This window comes from Propithecus coquereli, unplaced genomic scaffold (assembly GCF_000956105.1).
Source record: "Propithecus coquereli isolate 6110/MARCELLA unplaced genomic scaffold, Pcoq_1.0 Scaffold195, whole genome shotgun sequence".
Taxonomy (NCBI): domain Eukaryota; kingdom Metazoa; phylum Chordata; class Mammalia; order Primates; family Indriidae; genus Propithecus; species Propithecus coquereli.
The window spans coordinates 2763225-2774750 of NW_012144411.1; positions in this window are offsets into that span (position 1 = coordinate 2763225).

The following is an 11526-nucleotide window of genomic DNA, read 5'->3' on the forward strand; positions in this document are numbered from 1 at the left end:
AATGGTGTTGGAATAACTTAAAAACATGAGGTAAAAATGAAGCTTGACCCTTACTTTGTATCCTATAGAAAAATTAACCTAAATGTGATTAGTGAAATGAAACTAAAAATTCTAGGAGAAAATCTTTACAATCCAGGATAGAAAAGGATTTTTTTCAAACAGGACATAAAAAGCACTAACCAAGGAAAAAAATGATACACTAGACTTCATCAAAATTAAACCCTTATGCTCATCAAAAGCCTCCATCAATGCTGGGCATGGAGGCACACACCTGTAGTCCCAGGTATTCATACTTAGGAGGATTGCTTAAGACTATGAGTTCAAGGACAGCCTGGGAAACATAGCAAGACCTAGTTTCTTAAAAAAAAAAAAAGAGCAAGCCACAGATTGGGAGAAAATATTCAAAATACACAGATCTGACAAAGGACAAATACACAAAATATTTAAAGAACTACAAGCAGTAATAAAAAGGCAAGCCAATTAATAGGGCAAAAGACTTGAACAAACACTTCACAGAAGAAAATATACAAAAGGCCAATAAATATATAGGATGACTCTCAACCTCACTAATTACCAAGGAAATGGAAACTGAAACTACAAGATACCACTAAATGACTAAAAATACAAAATATACACAATGGCTAAATGGCTAAAATTTAAAAAGCAGTAATGAGGATGTGGAATAACTGGAACTCTCATACAATTGTGAGTAGAAAGGTAAAATGGTACAATCACTTTGGAAGATTGTACAGCCATTTCTTATCAAGCTGAATACACACCTACCTGTGAAACAGGTTCACTGTACACTACTTAGCAACTTTTCTGAGTCTGGTGTGACAAAACACCCATGCACACAAGCTACATGCAGCAATTTTATCACACATAGATGGGCTTGGGCTTCAAGGGACAACAGAAGCCTAGGATTCGTTGCAAGCTGGCCCCCAAAGGCTCAGGAAAGCTGCCTGGGCCAGGTGCGATGGTTCTATAATCCTAGCACTCTGGGAGGCTGAGGTGGGAAGACTGCTTGAGCTCAGGAGTTCGAGACCAGCCTGAGCAAGAGCGAGATCCCAGTCTCTACTTAAAAGTAGAAAAATTAGCCAGGCATCGTAGCACGTGCCTTTATTCCCAGCTACTCAGGAGGGCGAGGCAAGAGGACTGCTTGAACCCTGGAATTTGACGTTGCAGTGAGCTATGATGACACCACTGCACTCTACTCAGGGGGACACAGAAAGACTGTCTCAAAAAAAAAAAAAAAACGAAAGCTGCCTGGGGTGGATGGAGTCTAGTCTGCATGTGCTCCATTTGCACCATCATAGCTGAGATATGTTGGAAAGCAGCCCACCGTGGGTTTATAGCTCAGGGTTACAGGACTCACTGGGCTAATGTCAAAGGATATTTTGTTTCTCGAAAGGACTGGAACAGTACAGGCTGTTTGAACCAGTCCTTGCCTATTGCAGGATGTTACATTCCCTGGACATTCTACCGTCATTCTTGTAAACTACAAGGGAGAAGTGGGGGACAACTGGGTTTGTCCAAGGCCACCCAGAGAACTGTCCTTCACTACCCTATGATTCTGCCATTTTATTCTTAAATCTGTACCTAAGAAAAATGAATATTCATAGCAGCTTTTTTCATGATAGCACAAAACTGTAAACAATCAAATTTCTATCCACAGGAAAATGGATAAACAAACTGCAATACAGTCAGACAGTAGAATACTACTCAAAAAAAAGGACTACCGATACATGGAACAACATAGATGAATTTCAAGAACATTATGTTGAGCAAAATAAGCCAGACATAACATACAGTATAATTATTTTTATACTAAGATTATTTACAGGCAAAACTAGTATATGGTTATAGATTTCAGACCAGTAGCTTCACTGGGTGAGGGAAGGGAATTCAAATTGCTTGGAAAAGGGGCATAAGAAAATTTTCTGTGATGATTGAAATATTTTTTATTTTGATGTGTATGCTGGTTATGTAGCTGCATACATTTGTCAACATTCCTCATGCTGTTGTGATTTGTGACTGTACTGTATGTAAATTATACCTTAATAAAATAGTGTTGTAAAATAAGCTCTAAATTAAGTGGAGTTAACTTCAAGTTTACATTGAGATCACTAGTGCTAGGTTAATGTGGCTTATCAACTCACTCTTTTCTTTTATTAAGTATAATCTTTATCTGAAAAGAGAGCTGCTGTAAGATAAATGTTGACTTTTACAAAAGGCACTATAAGTATCTTCATGACTATGTATCATGGTGGCATGTTAGGCATCTTAGATAAACTGAGAAATTATTTTAAAAATTGACAATAGCAACTAATTAATTTGATATGGTGATAGTGTGCCAGTTTGGGATAGGAAAAGCATATTTAAAATAATATAGAATGATTTATTTATAAATTACCTGAAATTATTTTATAAATGCATATAAAACTATTAAAATTTTTTAAAGGGTATATTTTAGAGTATCCTAATTTTAGTAGTGAATCAATCACTCTGAATCACAGGTTCAAAAATAAGTCATAAATACAAGCACAAATATTACAGATAAAATCACAACCATATAATATATTGAATTTGAATGTTATGGTTTGTAAGGTTTCTAAAACCTAATGTGTATCTCTTTTTATCTGTTTAGATGTTTTTTAAATATCTCTTAACTGTCTTTCATTTACATAAGAAATATTTTCCTTTTTTCAATACCAAGCAAGCAAAAATACATTATGTAAACATTTTCTTTTTCCTTTTGAAAGGAACATGCAGATAAACCACAGAAATTTGGAAAGTTTGTCCATTAGGTACAAATAATACACCCTATAAAAACTTAGAATTTGAGAGTGGATATTTGTAATAGCTGTTTCAAATTTGTTTTTCAACTTCAGGACCATGGCAGAATAATCATCCCTTTGTTAAAATTTGCATAATTGCATTTCTTTGCTATGTTTTGAATTGTTCACTGCAGTATCAAGCAGATTCTCTTTTCTTATACCTAGAGTACATACAGTGCATGTATTTATTCAGGTGCTTTCTCATGCTTTTTCCGAACTCCAGTAAAGTATAAGTCACAGTCCAGAGGGAAATATGCTTTTTAGTTTTAGTTCCAAACTACTTTTTTTTTAACACTAAAAAAAGTTTTTGCCACAGAAAAAAATATTTAACTTCTCCTCCTTTTCCTTCTCCTCTTCTTCCTTCTTTACTCCTTTAGAAAAAAAAGTTATGCTTTGGGGAACAGAAGATAATGAACATAATTAATCTGATATTTAAAAAGAAAAAGAAAGGGTAACAAGTGGATGAAGCAATTACAATAAGCCCTCAGCAATTTTTCTCATGCCTCAAAGCCCAAGGATTGTCACTTCTTTCCCATTTAAGTTCCCATTGTGTTTTACACATTGCTTTATTAGAGCACTTATTTCACTGTGCCCTAGAAGGATCTTCTCTCAGCCTCATTTTTTACTGCAGCAACTGGTTGCATACAGTGAATGACTAGCAGTTCCTTCAGCTGCACTGTGTGTCTCTTGCTCCCTGCCCACAGGGTTTCTCTGCTGTGTGGTCACCTGCAGTAGCCCACTAGCCATTCTCACACATGAACTACCCTGGATGTGTGAGGGTGCTCAGACACCCCATAGGGTGACTTGTGACCAACGATGATGAGAATCGGATACATACTCCTTTCTTTCATCCTTCAGCTTGACAATTCTGAGATCCCTTCCACACAAATTCTCAGAAGTTCCCTTAAAGCGATCACACCCCAGTTGCCCATTGCAGTTGCCAACTAATAACAAATTTGCATTGTCTTTCCCCTTATTTCCATCATTTTCTGTTTTGCTCTTCCTAGTCCCTCATTCCTGTTTGAAATTATATAACCAAAATCAAACTGTGCATGCTATTGTCCCAGGTTTGCTTTATGGGGTCAGTTGTTACCTGAAGTGGCCCTAGAAAGCACCTGTCAGGATAGAAATCTGAAACTGTATCACTCTATTTGGTGACAAGGACCCCACTGTTGGTGGCAGTGACCCTGGTGTGAGTAGTATCACAGTTACTAAGACTTCCATGAGGTAGTGGCCTGGCTTATGCAGTTGAAGTGCCTGAAGCTGTGAAAACTACCTGGTCATAATGGCTCTTTGTGTCAACAGTTCAGCAGGCAAACAGAGGCATGAAATTGGAAGGAGTTCTTGACCCTGGCTACAGCAAAGAGCTAGAGTTACAGCTATAAATGGAGGCAGGATAGAGTATGTCCTTCCTAGGGGATTCACTGAGGCATCTCTTGGTGCTTCAGTGTGAAGTGATAACCTTACAGGGACAACTGCAGCAACCACAGCCTGGCAAGGTAAAGCAACTGAGGACTCTGACCCTCTAAGGATGAAGGCCTGGGACACCTCACCACTCAAACAACTTGAATTCGCTGAAGAGTTTGGCCAAATTGGAGAGAAAGAGAATTTGTGGTGGAAGAGGGAGAGTGTAAGTATCAATTATAGACTGGAAATCAATTACAGCGACACTGTAGCTTGTTTCACTGAATCTTTTGCATCAAGTGTCAGTGTGATGGCTGGCTACTTCCTTGAAGACTGTGACAGATTGAACTCTGTATGTGTAGCTCTGAGTGCTGCAAGGAATGGACTGTATTGGATACCTCTTGTGTCCCACCGCACATCCTCTCAGGCCATTTTTAAGTTTGCCTGCTTCACTATTGGATAGCACTTTACCTCTTTTGTACCATGTATCTCTAGCTTTCTGTGCTTTTCTGACACTTCAGCTACGTGGATCACCTGTGGAAATCTGCTAATCTACTCTAAGGTATCTGCAAACCTGGAAATTTGAGGGACTTAACATCCTTGGCCGATAGGGACAGGAGTCAGTGGATAAATACTCCCCTCTTTTATCCTTTGGGTGGACAATTCAGAGGTGCATTCCACATAGTTCTTTAGTCATCCCCCCACTGGGACCAAGCTTCAGTTACCTACAGCAGTGACTAGCTTAAAAATACAACCTTAGATTGGCTTACCATATTTAATTTTTCCAAGATCCCCATTCCCATTCCTCAGAATCACATTTCAAAATTAATAAACTGCCCTTTTTTTAAGGCTTTGCATTTGTGTGGGGAGCCCAGCCTGAGGTACTTAAGTCCAACAGGAATATATGCATAATGAATCTTCTGATTAAACATTTTAGATATGTATAGCATATTTTTATTAAATTATCATTCCTGGTGCCTACCCATTTTCTGATCATTTCCTGTCCTAATTCTGTTAGGAATGAGCAAAACTTATAAAATTAACTATTATAACCATTTATTATGTCCAAGTAACATTTTTCATGTAAGGAATAGTAAAAAGGGTTACCTCTAGGATAACACATGCATGAGAAATATAGGAAACTGGAAGTCATGAATCTATGAAAAGTAAGGGGTGTCTACACAAATTTCATTTTATGATTTTATGAAAAATAGCTGGTAATTAAAATATTTTCCATATGATGGGATCCATGAGTAAATTTTATATCTGATATTTATAAATCTAATATGTAATTCAAAGGAGAAATAGAAAATAGTGTCAAATGACATTTTAGTTTACCACTTGTTTGAATTACAATAAAATAACGTATAGGTACCTCATTGGTTCTTGAAAGAGCTTTAAGTGTTTTTCTTTTAATTTTTTACCTTACAGTCTTGAAAAATTCATAGAGAATTCAAGGTTTGGTAAAAACTCATTTTCTTTTGTCAGCCTATCACCTGGAATACTTTTAAGTAGTATTTCTGACTTAATAGTACACTGAAAACTCACGTTTGTAATAATACCCTAAAGCACTGCAGTACCTAGAATATATCTTTTGAAGAGATAGCTTTGCTGAAGTAGAAAACCAAACTATAAATTGAAGTCCGAGCATTCTGAGAAATACAAATTGTGCTAAATACAAATGTATGTTTTTGAATGAGTTTTGAAAAAGAGATAATATCACAAATAGTACATTTTGATATACCCCATAGAAATACCAAGTGTCCTATATTCCCAAAGTCATCCTGGCTTTCCTTCTAGATGTCTGACCTTGGTCAAGTCACCTCATTAAAATATCTAATACTTCTTAAATACCTTTTTGGTCAGTAAACATATTAATACATTTAATTTTCACAGCAATCTCAAAGAGAGCCAGATATCCTTGGAATGCTTATTGTTAAAGTTTAGGAAACTAAACTGTATAGAGTTAAGCATCTTGCTTAAGATAATACAGTTAAAAAGCAACAGAATTGAATCCAGGGAGTCTGAAGCTCAAGAGAAGGCACTTGTCTATTATGCTATTGCCTCTCTTAGTCTCCATTGCTTATCTATTAATACAGGTAAAGCTATTGAGAGTGGGATCAGCAAGGTTGCTAACTAGAGACTCCTAGCATTCATCACCCCCACAAGAAAGGATGAAGGCAATGAATAACCAGCTAAGATTTGACTGGTGTGTGAAAGGGAGAATGCTGTAGTGCTGTGGGGGAGTGGAGATGCACCTAAGGGGACTGGAAGTTTAGGAGGGCAGTGTGGAGGCACTGGGCCTCTGCTGCTCTGACCTCCCTGCCCAGATCAGATCTGACTGGAGTCAGGAGGGACTTCCCATTGTAGAGAAAAGGTAAACAGAAGATCTCCACCAACCCCCACTGTTACTGCAAAAACCTACAGTCCTTATAATAGGAGAATCCTATAGTTCTCACAAACCCTGAGCCCAGTTTGGAGAGCTGCCAGGAATCATGCAGTTGCATTGTCCTGGATTAGGAGCACAGGTGTGCACTTCCCACCCCCCAGCCACCTCTTGTAAGCCAAACTGCTGTAGCATGTGGCCACTTTGAAACCTGAACCACCTGTGGAGTGCACCCTGCTCTGGGAGCCAGTAGCCACCACACTTCTCCAGCACTGGGGCTCCATCTTCATTATGCCAAGCACACCTGGGTGGCTGAACACCACAACCCCAGGTACACAGAGCTTGGGCCTTGCCCCTTGCAGACATACTCCTGGCCTGCCCAACAATCCTGTACCCAGAATAAGGGCCAGATAAACAGCCCTGTGGGTTGCCCCCAGTGAGCACACCCCTAAGCTGACTGAGCTTTGCACCTGCATCCCAGACTTGAGAAAAACACCACAGGCTGCCTCCAGTAGACATGCACCCAGGCTGGACTGAGCAGCCCTGTGCCTGAGTCCTGGGCCTGATAAAGAGCCCCAAGAGTTTACCCTGGCAGACACCTCCCCAGACCAGTCAAGCAACTGTGCTCCTATGTCCTGGGCCTGAGAACAGCCTCAGAGGCCACTCCAGGTAGGCACATCTCCAGGCCAGCCAAGTGACCAAAGTAACCTCATGCTTAGGTTCCTATGGCCCCAACCTCAGCAAGCCAGATCCCAAGGTGGCCAACCAACTGTATGCACACATGCACCCCTATCCTGAGAAACAGCCCAGGGAGCCTACCCATGGCAAAGCTGCACCACTGTTGCCACAAACTCTCTCAGCCTAGGCCACTGAGAAACTCACAAACACCATTAGTGTGAATTACAGCTGAAGAAACTACACGGAGACTATACTATTGCATCCCCATAGAACCAAGGCCAACACACCCAACCAAACTGACATCCCAAGGGACACTCATATGAGTAAGTCTTTCCCTATGAAACTTGCCCATAAAATTGGGAGAGGTGACTTTTCCATCAGATATGTAGAAATTAAGGTAGGGACACACCAGCCATGCAAAAGCAAGGGAACATATCATCTGCAAAGGAAAAGAATAATTTTCTAGTAATGGTCCTCAATCATAAGGAAATATATAAAATACCAGAAAAATAATTCAAATAATAATCTTAAGGAAACTCAGTGAAATACAAAAGAATACAGATAATTCAACAGAATCAAGAAAACAATCATTATTTAAATGATAAATTCAACAGAAATAGATGTCGTAAAAAAGAACCAAACAGAAACCCCAGAGCTGAAGAATTCAATGAATGAGATAAAAAATACAATGAAGACGTTCAACAACAGACCAGACCAAGGAGAAGGAAGAATTTCTGAACTTGAAGACAGGTCTTTTGAAATAACAGAGGCAGGCTAAAAAAAAAAAAAAAGAATGAAGAAAGCCTCCAGGGTATATGGGACACTATTAAGCAAACAGATATTTGCATTAATTTGTATTATGAGAGTTCCAGAAAGAGAAGAGAAGGGAAAAGGTAAGGAAAACATATGTAATGAAATAATACAAAATAAAGCTATTGAACCAAGATTTCTTCTTGATTAATTCTGTAAGTAAAAACGCCATGAAAGAAAAAAGAGGTTCTTAAGCCCTTCACTTTTATGTGGTGGTACACAATAGAGAAGATGAATATTTAAGCCACTCCTTACTGATAAGCCACTCCTTATTAATTTCACTTGCTAAGTAAAAAACATTTTTTCCCAAGCCTTCTAGGGTATCATTTATTGCAGCAGTATAGCACATGAAAATTTTCATTACGGCAGGTGTACTTTGGTGGTAGACTAGTGGCTAATCTGAATGCAGCTCTCTTAGAATTTATCATGCTTAGGGAATATATCATGGTGTGGTAGAATATTAGAGAGGAAGAAATTCCGGGCTTCATCTATACTAAATGCTTCTACTAACTTGGTTTATTTCAAAGGTCAAAAGATAAGCTTCAGAAGACTTGGAAATATTGGCAACCAAAACATAACACCCTTGAATAACTTGCAATAATAGCCTTTTATCTTTATATATCAGAAATCTGGTGGAATTAGCAGTATTTTTTTCTGAATGATTTTCTTATAGTCCACTTGTACAAAAAACCTAAAGATTGTAAATGAATCTGCTTTCCTATCCTTAATATTTTACTTTTTGCAACAGTGACAATGCCTCCTTTTGGCAACAGATGACAACACATCCCATCTCTTGAGAGGACTATCTTCTTTCAAAAATAATGAAGCAATTTACATTAGTGACTTTTCAAACTGCAGATTATAGCCCATTAGTGAGTGGATTATGGAATCTTTTAGTGGATTGTATCTAACAGTTAAATAAATAGATTGAAAATATCAGCATGCATCACATGTGTTAAGTGTATATATTGTTTTAAGAGTTTTGCTCATATTTTGGATATAATCACAAAGTTCAAAATCCATCAATTTAGACTGTTCATGAAAAACAAGCTTTAAACATTTTGGTTGTTCACAGTATTATCTTTTGGGTAATTAGTTAATATCCAAAAAAGTCTCAGTGATTAATGACTAGAGAAGATTTAGAGCTCACACCCCAATATGTCTCTGATGTGTCTTAAAAACCAGGAAGGAAAGCAACCTTCAGTTTGATTTGATTTATAAATTGAAACTAAACCAGATGATAGAACTATATGACTTGCTTATATAGGTACTAAAATTTTAAATCTAGTTATTGGAAGAGGTCCTTTTTCACAGTATGTAGCTCTGTGCCTAATCTATAAGTTAGGTTGCTTTGAATTACAAGGAAAAAAACAACTCAAATCAGCTTAAATAATAAAAGGAGATGTGGTGGACTTTTGGCAGCATTTTGCTGGCAGATAGAGACATAAAATGTTTCATGAGTTTTACAGGGCTTTGCCTTGAAGGAATCTGTAAACGTGTTAGTTCACAGATCAAAAGCTGCCTCATCACAGGTGAGCATCTCACCGATCAGAGGCGTATGCAAAGTGACACCCATCTTGAGACCTGGAGGCCTGCATCTGACGCTTGTGTAAGACAGGGCTCGGCATGAAGTCACAGGTTAAGGACTGATCAAAGAATGCCTGCCTGGAAGACACCTGCAGCTAAAAGACAATTAGCCTCAAGGACAGTTCTGCTTCACTCCTGTTCACTTGTCTCAGTCAAGAAGAAACTAGATAAAGAAATATATAGCCTCTATATTTCTGTTTGGCCTTTCTGCTAATTGACAATTTTAGGGCTTAGAAGTTTATCTTAGAAAAATTTTGTAACCGTTTGCTCACTTAGATAGAGTCAATTAAGGGATCTCTAGAAACTTTTGGAGAGACTTAAAACCTAAATGAATTATCTGTTATTATGTAAATCTGTAACCACTGGCAACTAATTGCTACACCAATAAATACTGATGCGGGACTTTACTTAGGGCCTCACAGCTCACTGGAATGCTGGAGGACCCCTGACTCCCCCATCACTTTAAACTATACTTTGTCTCTGTCTCGGTTATTTCTCTGTCTCTATTATTTCTCTATTTCTATTATTTCCAAATTTCTTGCGACAATCCTGCCTGGGACCTGTTTTGCTGTGAGCGTAGCTAACTCCTGGCAGTGTTTGAGCTAGAGATTGACAATCTCATTTTGTCCCTGGCTCCATCTGTATGTGACTTTCTTGCTTCACCATTTTCTAGGTCATCTTCATCCAAAGACAACTTTCCTTCATGTTTACAAAAACTCTACAGCTGTTCCAGTTCTCACAATTCCAAAGTATAAAACCCAGCACAAAAGAAAATACAATGATACCATTCTAGATATTCATATATTTCAGAAAACTATAGTGTTCTCTGCACTCTGGATCTTGATAACTGTATTCCCATGCATTGATATGTTCATGTGTCTCCTGTATTTTACATGAATAAGATCTAGAAGATTTATCACATTCAGGTTCAATTTGAGGTGAGTATATCTCATAGGTGGTGGTGTACTTTTCTATCAGGAGAAGCATAATGTCTGATTTTCTCCCATTTTGTGATGTTAGCAGCCATTGATGAGCATTACCTAGACCCATGAATTCATCAGGACTTGTAAAATATTGATATTCCATTTTTTCCATTACTTCCAATATTCTTAGCTGGAATACTTTTTAAACTAAACACTTTCCAAATTCAATTATTTGGATATCATGGAGCACTGTTTTTACAGGGTAACTGCTTGATTATTTCCTTTTATTTAGCAGTTTTCAGAATAATTGGTTTTCCAGCATCCTACAAAGATGAACAACGTAATTTTAAAAAACATTGTGAATTCATGGATTTAAAAATACTTGATGTATATCAATCCATAGTAGTTTTCTTATTGATGCTCAGAGTATTCCATTTTTGACCAGTGGGAGTCTCTAAATTATTTCCTACATTTTTTGACATAACTCTAGTAATCTATAATAGCTTATTTGCTTTTATTTCTGCATTGGACACACTCTTTGGCTTAGAGTAATAGATGAAGTCTTTGAATAAGGTTGTGGTTAACTTTACATAACAAGGAGGGTTAAGTTATGAAACATTTCCACTTTATATTCAGATTGTTAAAGGGTTTACATGACATTTTCCAGGAGCGATGTCTTATAAATCTATAGATTGTAGGGACGGTCTTGCTAAAAGCATTCCATAGATAAGGACACTCTTGCTAGCAAATATCTTTAGCCTAAAGAAGTCAGTTAGCATGTTTACAAGAAGATTAGACTGTAACACCTGTCTTTTTTCTTTTCCAAAGAGTGTTTCCCTGGTAATTGGAGAAAAACAGATCACAGGTCAGCAAATTTCATTGCATCTCTCTAGTTCACTGC